The sequence below is a fragment of the Kogia breviceps genome, chromosome 9, assembly GCF_026419965.1.
Source record: "Kogia breviceps isolate mKogBre1 chromosome 9, mKogBre1 haplotype 1, whole genome shotgun sequence".
Lineage (NCBI taxonomy): Eukaryota > Metazoa > Chordata > Mammalia > Artiodactyla > Physeteridae > Kogia > Kogia breviceps.
In genome coordinates, this window is record NC_081318.1 from 103288075 (window position 1) to 103304102 (window position 16028).

Sequence of the window (16028 nt, forward strand, 5' to 3'; positions counted from 1 at the left end):
TGCTGGCTGGGCAAGGAACCTAAGCCATATCCCACTCAACCCCCTAATATGTCACGTGATGAAACAGCCAGCTCCAGGGTCACAGAACTTGCAATTGTTAAACCTGGGATGGGAAAAGCTGCCTCTGGGCTCCTGGTTCAGCGCTCTGCAGCATCCTTTGCTAGCTCATCTAGATCAGGGCAGGAAACTCGGATATCCTTGGGGTCCAGGCAGATGTGGGTTTCGGGGTTGCGGGGGCGGGTAGGGGGACTGGACCAGGAGCTCATGCTTGTCGTTAGTCAGCTTCAAGCCAATTGTTGGCATGTGGATGGTGATCCAATGTTAGTAATTCTTCTGATTTTTCTAGGAGAACCAAAAGACTGGATATTTAAGAGAAATTTTATGATTTCAAGATTTTTTTTTTACTAAGTGAATTTAATGATTTTACAATACCGAGTGGGCCCAACCAGGTATAACTGTAAATCTCCAGTTTGTACCTTCTCTAGGAAAACTGTGTTTTGAGGATTTCTAGGATGGAAAGAAAGGACCATGATCATGGCTGCAAATATTTAAAATCTGAAAGGTGGCAGAGGTACTTGCTCCAAGTCTGGAAAAAAAACTAGCAGGCAGAGGATTTCGGCTCAATCATAAGTATTTTCTGTTACTCAGAATGATTTAAGAGGAGTGAGGCATGAGTGTGTCTGGGTGCTACTGAGCAGAGGTCAGTGGGCCCTTTGTTGGAATGCTGGATGGAGGCCTAGGGTACCGGCACTTTCCATGACCGACTTGGTGATAAACTCCAAGGTTGTTCTCTAACTGGCGTTGCAGTCATCCTGGGAGTCTCCTGCTGCCTCAGTATGCCGTGCGAAATGGGCCAAAAGCTTTCAGGGCAAATCCAGTGAGATAAAATGATGTGTATATAGTTTGCTCTCATTCTTTCTTTTTCGTATAAAACCCCATCAGCTTGATTCCTTCTACCAAGGGATTACTTCCTATTTTCCCCCATAATTGCTCTGTTCTTTTTTTTTTTTTTTTTTTTCGGTATGCGGGCCTCTCACCGTTGTGGCCTCTCCCGTTGCGGAGCACAGGCTCCGGACGCGCAGGCTCAGCGGCCATGGCTCACGGGCTCAGTTGCTCCGCGGCACGTGGGATCTTCCCGGACCGGGGCACGAACCCATGTCTCCTGCATCGGCAGGCGGATTCTCAACCACTGCGCCACCAGGGAAACCCGCTCTGTTCTTTCTTGTCCATGAAACATTGTGTAAGCCTTCTTCACCTTCTACATCCCCACCCACCACTAGGAAAATTCCTCTTTTCTTGATTTTCGCTACATCACCTTAAAAAAGTTTTTTTTTAATACGGCATGTATTTATCATTATCTAGAGCAAGGGTTTGCAGACTAGGGCTAGCTTGCCTCCTGTTTTTGTACAGTTTTATCAGAGCTCAGTCACACCCATCATTTATATGTTATCTATGACTGCTTTCTCTATAGCAGAGCTGAGTAGTGAAGACAGAGATCATAAGGCCTAAAAAGCCTAAAATATTTACTAACTGGCCCTTTAAGAAAAAGTTTACTGACCCCTGATCTATATGAAAGTGATCATACCAGATAGATAATCTGAAAACAAGAACATGTACCAAGCATAAAATAACCACCTGCAATGACCAGATGTAACAACCATTGGCTTTTCAATGTATTTTAATGCATAGATACATTATAAAATTGAAACCACACTATAAACACAATTTTGTGTTCATTTAACAGCAGATGAATTTGCTTGTCATACAATTTTTAATATTCTACATCTATGCTGTTTTAATCGACTATATAATAATCTATATAATACTCCATGTATATATCTATTATGCAGCGATTTTTTTTTGGGGTGGAGGCGCCGCACCATCAGCTTGTGGGATCTTAGTTCCCTGCCCAGGGATTGAACCCTGGCCCTCAGCAGCGAAAGCACGGAGTCCTAACCACTGGACCACCAGGGAGTTCCCCATATTACGCATTGATTCTTATTGTGGTATTTGAGGTATGTTTTACATATAAAATTTTATTTAATCCTTCTAAGTGCTTATGTGGGAAGTATTATTAACTCCGTTTTACAAATGAGACCTGAAATATTTCTGTTGCCAACTCGCACAGCTCTCTGACAACCGACCCTGGATTTTCAACCACTCAACCATTACTGGACACTGAAGTTAAATTTATCCTTTTGTTTTTGTCAGGGGATTGCATATTAGAAATATTGCATTAATGAATATCAATGTACATAAACCATTAATTGCGTTTCACATTATTTCCATAGAAATGATTCCCCAAAGCAGAAGTGATGAATCTAGAGGTACACTGAGGTTTCCTTAAACACACTGAAGGGTTGCTTTTCAGAAAAGTTGTAACAACATACGCCATATACCAAAGGTCTGTGAGGTGCCGATCTCCAAATATTCAGTACCAAGTACTATGATTTATCCATTTTACTTTTGCTCTTTTGTCAAGGAAAGAGGGGTGCTGCAGGCTGGCTCTCTGTAGGTAGTTGTGACCAGGTGACTCCTCTGAGAGTGACTTCTGGGAAAGATGTTTTTTCTGGATGAAAAATAACAGGTTCGGTTGGCACAAGTCTTTGCCCTTCCACTTCTTCCGGCTGAGGACAGGAAGCTGCAGGCTAGGAAGAGCAGGCAAAAGGAAAGTGGCCTGGGGTCCCTGGGTCCCTCCACGTACCTCATGGGAAAAATACCCCAGATTAATGAAGTCTCTGATGCTGGGGTTCTGACACTCAGGCAGGTGCCATCCTGTCCACTTCCGGTGAAGGGACAAAGGGACAGTGAGGCTGTTTCTGTAAATCCTCTATACCTGTATTTCACCAACACCTCCTCCCCAGGCAAGGTCTTGGTGCTTCTTTTTCCAATTTGTATGAAGTCTTTATTATTACAGGTATTAACTCTATCATATTTGATGGGGTTGTAATATGTCTTTTAATTTTATTTATGATGACTTGCTAATTAAGCTGGCGATCTTCAGATGTCTCCAACAAAAAAGGTACAGTTGGTCTTCACAATAGGGACAAACTCCTATTTCCCAATAACCTGTCACTTTATTGTTTTATCCTCCACTGTTTCCTTCTCAGAATCCGTTATCCACTGGGGACTGCAAATCCGTGACTTTCCAATGATCTAATTTCTTCCATGTTTATTAGCTGCCGTTCTTCTGCAAAAAAGAGCTTTCCCTTCTTTTCCGCTCTCTTCTTTTGGGAGGAGAGAAATCACTGTGTCCTAATAGATTTTTATTTACTCAGTGTGATATAATCAATTACAGTTGTGATTCTTTTTGATCCTCAAATTAACCCAGTTTTGGCCAGTGGGAGCTTTTATGTTATTTCACACACAAGAAATTGAATGCTTACATGTCTTTGTAATTTTCTACCCTTCCTTCCGTCCATCCCTTCTTTCTTTTCTGTCTCTTTGGTTGGGGGTAGGAGGTGTTTCTAACCTTGGCTATAACCATAGCAATATTAAGTTATAAGGGTAAAAAGAGATCTTATTTTGCTCTTGTGCTTAATTAAATTGGATTTAGTTTTCCACTATTAAATAGTACAGGCTGTTTATTTCAGTTTTTAAAAAGTTAGTGTTACTCTATTCCTAGTTTAGAATCATGTTGTAAACATTGCATTCAAGGGGGAATTTACTGAATTAACCAGGGTGTTTTCTCCTTTAACCTAATGAAACAATCAATTACATTAATAGGTTTCCTTGTAATTAAACTATCTTTATGTCTTCAGATACACTCAATTTGAACGTTGTTTATGTTTTTTGAATTCTGTGCTGATTCAGTATGCTTAGTTTTATATATGCATACATGTAATAAATATATTTATTATTTAGTAAAGCCAACCTACTGACACTGGGTTATGGTGAAGGAAAGTGCATGCAGAGCACTAAGCAAGGAGTCCAGGTAGCTAGTGCTTAAAAGGCTCGGACTCCCCAAGGCTTTCAGGAAAAGGTTTTTAAACACAGGGTTGAGGGGGGTTGTAAAGTGTGTGATTAGCTTGTGGACATTCTTCTGATTGGTGGTGGTGTGATAATCAGGAGTCAACATGATCAGCCTTCTGATTCCAACCCGTCTGGGGTCTACGTGCTTGCGGGCAGCATACAGTTAACTTCTCCCACCTGGTGGGGATTTCAGTATCTGCAAAACAGCTCAAAGGACATGGCTCAGAATATTATCTATAGCTCTTGAGGAGGAACTAAAGGTCCTTGACTTTGTATAATGGCTAAAGTATTATTATTTTGTCTTGCTTGACTGATTTCCTTTCTGCATTTTCTCACTTCTCTGATTAAATTTACTCTTTGGAACTTGGGGAAGGCCTAGGAGGCTAAAGTTTTTCTACAGAGAAGTGGCAGGTAGAGGACACTGGAGGTGAGGTCTGTTCTGGGAAGGCCCCATAAGGTCCTACTTTTTTCTCTTTATGCTGTCTTGGATAAAAAGTTAATTTGTTTATTTCCATCTTGTTGTGTTAACAATCCTAAGCCAGTCATCCTTTCCTGCTGAGCACAGATTTGTTCTAAGAATTCTTCTCAACGTGGAGCCATACATCGTCACATGTAGGATGGAGATATGGCTGTGTCCATCTTTGGAAAATATAATTGGTTGCAAGACCTCTTTACTATGTTCCAGTTTACCCAAATTATGGTCTGTTATAGGCCATGTTTCTCACTCTTAAATTTTAAGAATAAATTTATTCTCATACATATATTCTTTTTCATATTCTTTTCCATTATGGTTTATTACAAGATATTGAATATAGTTACCTGTGCTGTACAGTAGGACATTGTTGTTTATCTATTTTTTATATAGTAGTTTGTATCTGCTAATCCCAAACTCCTAATTTATCCTTTCCCCACCCTCTTTCCCCTTTGGTAACCCTATGTCTGTTTTCTATGTCTGTGGGTCTGTTTCTGTTTTGTAAATAAGTTCATTTGTATCACATTTTAGATTCCATATGTAAGTGATATCATATTTGTCTTTCTCTGTCTGACTTACTCCACTTAGTATGATAACTTCTAGGTCTATCCAGAATAAATTTATTCTTAAACATGAACAGAATGAGTTTCCTATTCATAGATTCATAAACAAGTTTTTAAGTGGCTATTTTCTGAGTCTTTTGATTTCTGGGGTTTATATTTCTCTTATTTCTAATAGTTTTTGGACTGTGACTATTATTTTTGTGTAATAACTTTTTCTCCAAGACTCTTGCTTTTTTTTTTTTTTTTTTGCGGTACGCAGGCCTCTCACTGCCGTGGCCTCTCCCGCCGCAGAGCACAGGCTCCGGAAGCGCAAGCTCAGTGGCCATGGCTCACGGACCAGCTGTTCCACGGCACGTGGGATCCTCCCGGACCAGGGCACGAACCCACGTCGCCTGCATTGGCAGGCGGACTCTCAACCTCTGAGCCACCAGGGAAGCCCCTCCAAGACTCTTGAGATATTATTTTGTGATTCTCTACTTTTGGAGATCATGGATAAGTTTGAGGATAGCCTAAATTTATATTCTTTCCAGATAATCTTATTTTTTTTAATGTTATTGCTTGGATACTTTTAGGATTTAAAAAATGGAATTAGAGCATTTTGCCAAGATATTTAGGAATATAGGTCTTTCTCGCTATTGTTTTTATTGGACTTTACTGGAAACATGTTGAAATCTTCTGATTTGCATTGGAAGAAATCAGCACAGGACAATCTTCATCTGTATATTTTTGTGACTTGGCTCTGCTCCTTTGTCATTCATCTCAGGAATTTTGTTATAGGCTGCTCTTTGTCAACTGATATCCCCTCTCTGCTTTTTCTTTACTCATAGAACTCTGTTTTAATTTTGGAATGGTCTCAGTTTAAAAGCTCTATTTCCCAGTCTTCCATGCAGGTAAAAGTAGTTATATGACATACTTGAGCCCAGTGAGATATATTTGGAAGTCATTGGGTGGGGACCTCTGGGGAAGCTCTTTAAGGGAAGCCAACTCATCTGGTATGCTGCATTTGCACTTCCTTTTCCTCCACATTCAATCTGGAATGTGGTTATGGTGGCTGGAGTGCCAGCAGCCGTCTTGTAAGCTGAGGAAGAGAGCCACACACTAAAGATGGTGTAGCAAGGGCTAAAAGAAGTCTGGGTCCCTGGTAAGGTAGCTGCCCTACCAGCCCAGATCTGTCATTTCTGGACTTCTTGCTACTGGAGGGAAAAATAAACTTGTCTCTTGGCTAAGCCACCGTTAGTGGCTTGTTTTGGTCAATGTCTTTGAACAAAATCCTTCTCTGATAAACAAATACCTCTTTCCTAAAGGTAAACTGTCTACAATTATCATCTTTTCATACATTGCTTTTTCTTTTGACCCTTTCTTTTGTATTCTCAGAGAGCTTTTTATTTCTTTTTCACCTCTCTAATTTGAATTTTCACTCCAAAGCAGACTTTATTTCTATTGTTGACTTTTAGTTTTTCTTGCTATATTTTTGTTGTTATTTCAACTTGCACTTCAGTCAGTTTCTTCTTGTCTCCGAATTTAAGTTTCCTCTGAAATTAAGTTTCTTAAGTACTTTTTCACCTCATCTTTCATCTGGTCTCACAAGGCCTTTCATGAATTTATGACATTTATTCAGAATGCAAAATACACTTTAGACTTTCCTATTATTTGCTGTAGCTCCAAGTATGCTTTTCCCTGAATCTTTAGAGTTGTACTCCCCTTATCTACCTGTTACACATTTTTGTTTCAGTTTATTCACCTTTGGACAGTAGAACCATCCAGGCTGATGTTTACCAGATGACTAGCAGCCCATGTTCCTGTCTGCTCTCCTCACTTCTGTGTGAGTTCTGCTAGAATCAGAGGAGTCCCAATGTTCACTAGGGGTTTGCTGAGCTACATAGCTCCAGCCAGATTTTAGCGCCTCCTTGGCATTTCTCTATTGGAGCTTATCTAGTGGGGCTTACTTTGAATAAGTAGCTCTCCAGGTTGCTGTATGTGGTTCTTTGATCACTGGCATTGGGTTTGTCCCCAGATAACAATTCCAGGGATGTACTTGCAGGGCTTTTCCTCTCCCTTCCCAAGGGAGGCCAATTTCCATCCCAGGGTAGAGCCTTGGTGATGCTACTCCTATAACCAAATGAGGCCGGTACTGAACCCAAGTTCAGCTGCTTACTGCTCAAAAGTCCAATACTTGAGAGACAATTGTTGGTGGGAAAATTTGCTTTAATCAGGAGGCCAGCAACCTGGGAAGATGGTGGCCTAATATCCTCAGACCATCTCCAAGTTGCTGGCTAGGAGGTTTTAAAGGCAGTATGAGGGAGAGGCTGAGGGTGCATGCTCAGCCCGTGAACAATTTCAGACTGGTTGGCATCAAGGCGGAGTTTCAAGCATCTTCTGGTTTCCACCGATGTGGGGTCTACGTGCTTGAGGTCAGCAGTTTTCAACTGGTGGGGTTCTGCTTCCTATAAACACAACTTGGGAATGTGTGTCAGACTTTTACCTATATTTTTCAGGGAACTGGGAGTTCAGTGACTCTGCTCTGTGGCTGGTTTATAGTCTAAATTGTTACCAGTTTCCCCACCCAGCAAGGGTTCTGTGTTTCTACATCTTCACATTTCCTTATCATTAACTCTTGAGCCAGCTTTTTGAGACTCAGGGGAGGCCTGGGAGACTAAAGCTTTTCTACAAACAAGAGGCAGGCAGAGGACATTGGGTGGGGTGGGGTGGAGGTGTGACCTGGGAAGGCCGCCTAGGGTCCTGCTTGGTTATGCTTCATTGTGGAGGAACTGCCGTTTCCTCCCTTTGACCTGTGATGTCAGGTTCAGCCACCCTCCGTGGCTGAATTCCACTCATCCACCCAGTGTTACTCCCCACTGCTCTCCAAAATGGATACTCAGCACGAGTATATCTTCCTCACGTCCATTGTATACTCAAGCTCAACTCTTAGATTATATTGATGATGTTTTTACCTGCTTGGAATGCAAGAAAGTTAGATCTTTCACCAAGTTAGATCTTATATGCCTGATGATACTCCCTCAGCTGGGTTGAAATATAGGGAGGGAGGTGACCTCATCTCCCAAAAGACGTAAAGAGAGAGCACTCAGGGAAGAGAGCCAGTAAAAGCAGGTGACCCGAGGAAGCAATTCCTCCAGTGCTGGAGGAGCCAGGCACATTTTCTGGCGGGGTGTGGCTCTTGCTTCATCTCTGACATTGGGTGGTACGCTACAGGTGGAAGCTTCCTCTGCCTCCCCTGTTTTCTTCAAAGTTACCCCCTGAGCAGATCACGGTTTTGTAATCCAGCTTCTTCCACACTGCAGCTAAGACATATTTCTTTCAGGGAGCTAAAAGTATTGGTCAGTACCCTCAATTCCCAGGGCTGTACTTTCAGGACCATTACCCTCAATGAAAGTCCACACTCACTTCTGTTTTGGTGGTGGCCAAATCCAGTCCAGGATTTTGCCGACCTAAGCCTGATCCCACGAGATTTCAAGGCATTTCATCTGAGAAATCCTCTTATTGTTTCCAGTTTAATACGTCTAAAGCCCAATTTATGACCTCCTTATAATGACATTGTAATTCTCCCAACCCTTAAAACTTGACCCGTGACCAAGTTAACGCGTGTTGGAGTTAATCGTCAGACACAAGAAGTATCAACCTCTAAACGCCGTTGAGGTTGTTCCAGAATTTCACTGTCCATCTTTTCCATTCTCATTGCTGCCACTATTGTGCAGGATTTAATTCCTTCATGTATGAGTCACCAAAGGAGAATTTCTGCTCATCTCTTTCCTAACGTCTCTTCCCCCCTCCCTCTCAAGAGGCAGATCAATTTCAGGTTGATCTTCTTTTAGGCAGAGCTTCAGTGATGCTACACTTTGCTGAGGAACTGCCATGTCCTCCCTTTGACCTGCAGTATCTGGTTCAGAGACCTTTCATAGTTAAATTCCACTCATCCACTCAGTGCTATTTCCCACTGCTCTCTAAAATGAATACTAAAAAATAAAACAAAATAAAATTTAAAAATAAAATAAAATGATACTCACCTCATTCGTCTATTCCACACATCCATACTATTACTAATCATCAGATCTTAGATTTTACTTACGACTTTTTTCTAGCGGGATGTTTTCTGCATTTTTGATCACCAGATTAGAGCTTACCCTTGCTCAAAGACCCAGCTCAAATACAGCTGTCAGTTTGGACTGACCGATAGTTGTTTTTTTTTTTTTTTTTTAATGATTCTGGTCATTATAAACTAAATAAGAGAGATGTACACATTTGGAAATTATTTCAGTGGATTTGTATGTGACTTTTTTTTAACATCTTTATTGTATAATTGCTTTACAATGGTGTGTTCGTTTCTGCTGTATAACAAAGTGAATCAGCTGTCCATATACATACATCCCCATATCTCCTCCCTCTTGCGTCTCCCTCCCACCCTCCCTGTCGCACCCCTCTAGGTGGTCACAAAGCACGGAGCTGATCTCCCTGTGCTATGCGGCTGCTTCCCACTAGCTATTTTACATTTGGTAGTGTATATATGTCCATGCCACTCTCTCACTTCGTCCCAGCTTCCCCTTGTATGTGACTTCTTTCACATCACGCTCACTTAAGTATCTTATTTGTGCTATTCCTAAAAAGAATGTGCAATAAGTAGGCCTTTTTCCCCCCAGCTATAAGTCAGAATAATAACCATCGCACTTTGAGAGGTAATGTAAGATGTTAGTCTCTGCATTTGAAATTGTGACACTCAGGTTGGCATAACCCAGTTGCACAGGGCCTGTTGGGATGTGGGGTGAAGTCATCATTTTATGCTGTATACTTTCTCAGCACACGTGTTCAATGGTTGAATCTGTGCTGAAGATTAAATATCTCTTTATTAAAAACACAAGTTTCTGGGGGTTTTCATTTCTGTTTGTGGGTTTTTTGTTGTTTTATTTTCTTTGTTTTGTTTTTCCGTTAGTTTTGTGTTCCTAAAACACAGATTGCTCTATCGCTGCTAGTTAATTAATCGCAAATTAAAGCCAAGTGGCTTTTCTTCTGGAAAGCAGGACTTTATGGTCGCTTTGGTGGAATTCATTTATCATGTCCTTTCCCCCACATTTCTGGTTCCTGAATTGCTGTTCCAGAAGGCCTAGCTTTTCTGTCTGCATATGTACCTGCCTGCAGGATATAGTTACCACCCACACAGAAGCATCGTCTTCCTGATTTATGTCTATAACATTTGCTTTTAAATAAATTGGACAATTCGGACAGTGGTCTGTGCCTTAGTGAAAGACCGTCCTCTCTCTTAGACCAAGTGACCCACTGTTAGGACAGCATTTTCCAAAGCACTTCCCATAAAACTGCTTTAGGATAAAAGTAGAGCTTATATTCATTGTGAAAAGGCGGGGGCGGCGGGGGGGGGGGGATTTCCGAGGTCAATCAAAGGCGGTGTGAACAAAAGGGAACAGGTTTCTGCGCTGCAGGACTTCTCAGTGCTTTTGGCTGACTGGTGCAGGTACTGTGGGGGAACTGTGCCTCCGGGAGGGGTCCAGTGAGGTGACCACAGAGGGGACTACAGTGGCATTCCAGAAGTACCTGGCATGAGGCTTTTTTTCTTAAAAGAATATCTTTCAGAGATAGTGTTTAATGGAAAACACCAGGTCAAACCTCAGCCTGGGCTGTTACAAATCCTGTCATCAAGGGAAAATTAGAGATTTGCTAGAGTTTAGACTCTCGTTTGGCTCAGAAATGCTCAGAAGACCCTCTCCATAGCATACGTGTGTTGAAGATTGCATGTTAGTCCTGTGGGCAGACCATGCTGGGGGAACTCCTTTCTTGCATAGACACTCCTGTTTTGCTATGTTATTACTGTCACATTTTCTCTGTCATAACACTCGGTATTTCAGCTTAGAGGAGGGACCTCACAGTATTGAACTGCAGAGCTCTTCGGAGTCAGATTTTATTCAGCTGGTGCTGTGAGCTTGGAGGAGGGACCCCATGGGCCCCAAGTGGTCTTCTGAGAAATGAGCGCTAATTGGTTACTGATGGTTCACTGAGGGGGGAAAGGTCAGGCTGACTCTTCCTGTGTTAGAAAAAAAACCCCAAACTGGATTCTGCTGCAGCAAAGGTGAAGCACTGACGCTGCAGGTGGAAACAGTTGCTGGGCTAACGTGGACCAGCACAGGAAGCAGAGAGGGCGGAGCTAGTCCCTTCTGCCTCTTTCAGCCTCCCGTTTTCACTCTGGCATCTCCTATTGGCAGTGCCTGCGCAGGCGCCAGGTGGCAAAGCAGAGATGGGGTGAGCAGTTTTCGCTCCAGCGTCACAGAGTTTAGAAGGGTGGGAATGGAGTCTAAAAACAGCTCAAAACCTGGCAGATCACCCCGGTGAGTTCTCAAAGTTTTGCTCATTGCCAGCGAGACAGGTGAAAACTCAGAGCTTGTTGTACCTTTGATTAGCATTTTTTTCTCATTGGGGCCAAAGGTGAATACCTCTTCATTTTTAGAATTGTTTGATTTTCCTTTCTATGAACTATCTTTTGATATGCTTTGTTCATTCTTCTTTTTCTTTGGTCGTTGTTTTTGTTTCTTAGACACGAAAGGAATTAGGGTTTTGAATATAATATGAGTTGGAAATACTTTTCCAGGTTTGTCATTTATCTGTTGATATAGGGTGGCTGTTCCACGTGTGCATTTTTATTTTTACAGAGTTTTATCAGTATTTTCTTTTGTGACTTTGAGGTTTTTCTTCACCTGTAGAAAGACCTCTCCAACTTTGAGATTTTAAAAATGTTCTTCCATTTTTTCCCCTAGTGCTTTTATAGTTTGGGTTGTAAAATTTAAATATTTGATCAATTTGGAATTTTTCCTATTGTTTAATGTGAGATATTAATCCAGATGTGCTTCCTTCTTCCGGATTTACCATCCACATGTCCCAACACCATTCATTGAATAATCCATATTTTCTCCACCAATTTGAAAATTCACCTTTATTATAATTCCTTTATGGTTTAAAAAATTTGGGGGGTCTATTTCTGGACTTTCTCATCTGTTTTTCAGCTATGGCTACTCATGTACTAGCACCGCACTCTTTTAATTACTCTAGCTTCATAATATGGTTCAGTATCTCCTACAGCATTTTTTCCTCATTATTTTCCCCTTTTAGAATCTTGTTTTCTCTTGATTTTTCTTTCTCCCATAGGAGAATTTGAATCACCTTCTCTTATTTTAAATCCTATGGGTAGTTTCATTGGGATCACATAAAAATATGGATTAAGAAAGTGCTGCAATTGTTATCATGTTTATCATGTTGAAATTGTTATCATGTCAAGAACATGGTATACCTTTCAATATCTTTTTCTTCTTTTGCATATTTCTTCAGTATATCCCCAGGTGCGTGCACTGCCTCTTTTCTCCTCATTTGCAGTCACGTGCATCTTGACTTGGTGTCTTCTCACACCCCAGTTTTACCTCCAGTGCATATGGCGCTCACACTTCATATATTGTGCTCAGAGTTATAGATATTTTGTGGTTTTATTGAAGACGGAGTTTGCCTTTTTGTTTCTTTGTTGCTTTTGGGTGACTCATGAGAGAATGGGGGGAACAGCTTTTTCCTCTCATTTGAAAATCGGATGCTATTTCATTTACGTGGTTAAACACTCTGGGATTCCTTCACATCGACTGCAAGAAATCCAGTTTTTATCACCAACTATTTCTGGGAATCTCTGGAATGCCACATAGTTCACAAATATGCTCGGAATATCATTGCCACCTCAGCTGGGCCTCTGTCTCTCAGGTACTTCTCAACCATCTCCAGTTAACATTTCTGTATCTCAAAACCAGGTTGTTACCTCTTTCACACATCCCACCTGTTATCAGCCTGTTTTCAGCCCTCAGGTAAGTATTTCCTTGAGGGTGATGTTGGTATTCCCAGGAGTAACAGGAACAATGATTCTAGATTCTCAGTTTCCATATGTTTGCTTTCCTGAAATTGATCTGCCTGCGAATATGCCAGTGGTCTGTAGATTCTCGCTTCCAACTTCTCCTTTCACCCTTCCTCTTTCACATGTAGTTAAGGAAAGGCATCAGTCTCACCCATTCTAAGATCTTACTATGTGCATTGTCTTGGGGGTGGAAAAGCATCTAGGGAGCAACCAAGCGGGCCCTTCAGGATCCTGGTGCTTGCTGAGAAAGTGCGTGGCTGCAGTGATTGCAGTGATTGCCTTTTGCGACTCAGGTGGTTCCAATTCCTGGCTTTCATTGAAGCTGAAGGAAGACTTAAAGAGATTGTCCATGGGTAGGCGTTTTAATTAATTCTGTTGATTGATTCCTATGTTTTTTGTTCTGTATGTAGCTTGTAAAGAATTAAAGAAAGTGAAGGACATTCGTATAATTAAGCTCCTTGCATTTGCACCTACTTCTATATATGAACAGTTGTCTCAAATGCTTCATAAAAAAAGGAGTAAAATTGATGACAATGGTCTCACTTTAGTAGTGAAAAATGTTCATCTCTGTATATATAAACTAATTTCTTTTATGAAGTATAGTTAATTTACAATATTGTGTTAGTTTCAGGTATACAGCAAAGTGATTTAGTTATATATATATTTTTTCAGGTTATTTTACATTATAGGTCATTACAAGGCATTGAATATATTCAATAGTTCCCTGTGCTATACAGTAGCACCTTGTTGTTTATCTATTATATCAATATATAGTAGTGTGTATCTTTTAATCCCAAGTTCCTAATTTATGCCTCCCTGCCCCTTTCCCCTTTGGTAATCATAAGTTTGTTTTCTATTTCTGTGAGTCTGCTTCTGTTTTGTACATAGATGCATTTTTATTATTTTTAAAATTCCACACCTAAGTGATATAATATTTATCTTTCTCTGCCTGGCTTAATATGATTTTCTCTAGGTCCATTCATGTTGCTGTAAATGGCAATATTTCATTCCTTTTTATGGCTGAGTAATATTCCACTGTATATATATATAATATATATATATATTATATATATATACACTACATGTTCTTAAGTTAATCTTCTGTTGATGGGCTCTTGGTTTGTTTTCATGTCTTGGCCATTGTAAATAGTGCTGCTGTGAACATTAGTGTGCATGTATCTTTTCAAATTGGAGTTTTTCTCTTTTCTGGATATATACCCAGGCGTGAGATTGCTGGATCATATGGTAGCTCTACTTTCAGTTTTTAAGGAACCTCCATACTGTTTTCCACAGTGGTTGCAACAATTTACATTCCCACCAACAGTGTAGGAGGGTTCCCTGTTCTCCACACCCTCTCCAGCATTTATTACTTGTAGACTTTTAGATGATGGCCATTCTGACCGGTGTAAGGTGGTGCCTCATTGTGGTTTTAATTTGCATTGCTCTAATAATTAACAACGTTGAGCATCTTTTCATGTGCCTATCGGCCATGTGGATATCTCCTTTGGAGAAATGTTTATTTATATCTTCTGCCTATTTCTTGATTGGGTTGTTTGTTTTTTTGATATTGAGTTGTATGTGCTGTTTGGATATTAACCCCTTTATGGTGTCATGTCTTTTAAGTCTTTAAGCCATTTTGAGTTACTTTTGTGTATAGTGTGAAGGAGTGATCTAACTTCATTGATTTGCATGCAGATGTCCAGCTTTCCTAACACCACTTGCTGAAGAGATTATCTTTCTTCCATTGTCATATTCTTACCTCCTTTGTCAAAGATTAATTGACCAAAGTGTATGGGTTTATTTCTGGGCTCTATTCTGTTCCGTTGATCCATATGTCTGTTTTTGTGCCAATACCACACTATTTTGATTACTATACTTTTGTAGTACTGTCTGAAATTTGGGAGGGTTATGCCTCCAGTGTTGTTCTTTTTCCTCAGGATTGCTTTGGCAATTCTGGGTCTTTTGTGGTTCCATATAAATGTTAGAATTATTTGTTCTAGTTCTGTGAAAAATGTCATGAGTAATTTGATAGGGATTGCATGAAATCTGTAGATTGCTTTGTGTAGTATTTTTAATAATTTTTAATAATAATATTAAAAATTTTTAATAATTTAAATAATATTTTAATAACATTAATTTTAATAACAAATTATTTTAATAATTTTAATAATAATTTTAATAATATTTTATTTTAATAATATTAATTCTTCCCATCCAAGAGCATGGGATATCTTTTCATTTCTTTGAATCATCTTCAATTTCCTTTAACAATGTTTTATAGTTCTCAACATATATCTTTCACCTCCTTGGTCAGGTTTATTCCTAGGGTTTTTTTAAAATTAATTAATTTATATTTTATTTTTGGCTGTGTTGGGTCTTTATTGCTGTGCGTGGGCTTTCTCTAGTTGCGGTGAGTGGGGGCCACTCTTCGTTGCAGTGTATGGGCTTCTCATTGCAGTGGCTTCTCATGTTGCGGAGCATGGGCTCTAGGCTCTCAGGCTTCAGTAGTTGTGGCGTGTGGGCTCAGTAGTTGTGACTTGCAGGCTCTAGAGTGCAGGCTCAGTAGTTGTGACACACAGGCTTAGTTGCTCTGCGGCATGTGGGATCCTCCTGGACAAGGGCTCGAACCCGTCTCCCCTGCATTGGCAGGCAGATTCCCAACCACTGCGCCACCAGGGTAGTCTCCCTAGGTATTTTTAAAATGTGATTTTAAGAGATTTTTTTAAAACTTTTTGATATTTCATAGGAACTGTAAAGGAATTCAACAGATTTCTGTATGTTAATCTTGTATCCTGCTACTTTGCTGAATTCGTTTATCAATTCTAATAGTTTCTGTGTGGAGACTTTAGGGTTTTCTATATAGAGTATCATGTTATCTGCATAATGACAATTTTACCTCTTCTCTTCCAGTTTGGATACATTTTATTTCTTGTCTGATTGCTGTGGCTAGGACTTCCAATACTGTGTTGAATAGAAGTGGTGAGAGTGGGCATCCTTGTCTTGTTCCAGATTTTAGCAGGAAGGTATTACTCTTTTCACCATTGAGTATTATGTTGGCTGTGGTTTTGTCATAAATAGCTTTTATTATGTTGAGATATGTTTCCTCTATACCCATTTT

General features: G+C 40.3%; 1 protein-coding gene across 8 annotated transcripts in view; it reads left to right on the plus strand.

Annotated features, from left to right (window-relative positions):
• HECW1 (HECT, C2 and WW domain containing E3 ubiquitin protein ligase 1) overlaps positions 1-16028 on the plus strand; it is a 463589-nt gene that overhangs the window by 19989 nt on the left and 427572 nt on the right. Inside the window, exon 1 of one of the 8 annotated variants that reach the window (XM_067042898.1) lies at positions 11313-11354. The exons of 6 other annotated variants lie outside the window; for them this stretch is intronic. The gene's annotated coding sequence lies outside the window, so the exon portion shown is untranslated. Of the gene's footprint in view, positions 1-11312; positions 11355-16028 lie in introns of those variants that run through there. One more of the 8 variants, XM_067042894.1, reaches the window with a different exon arrangement.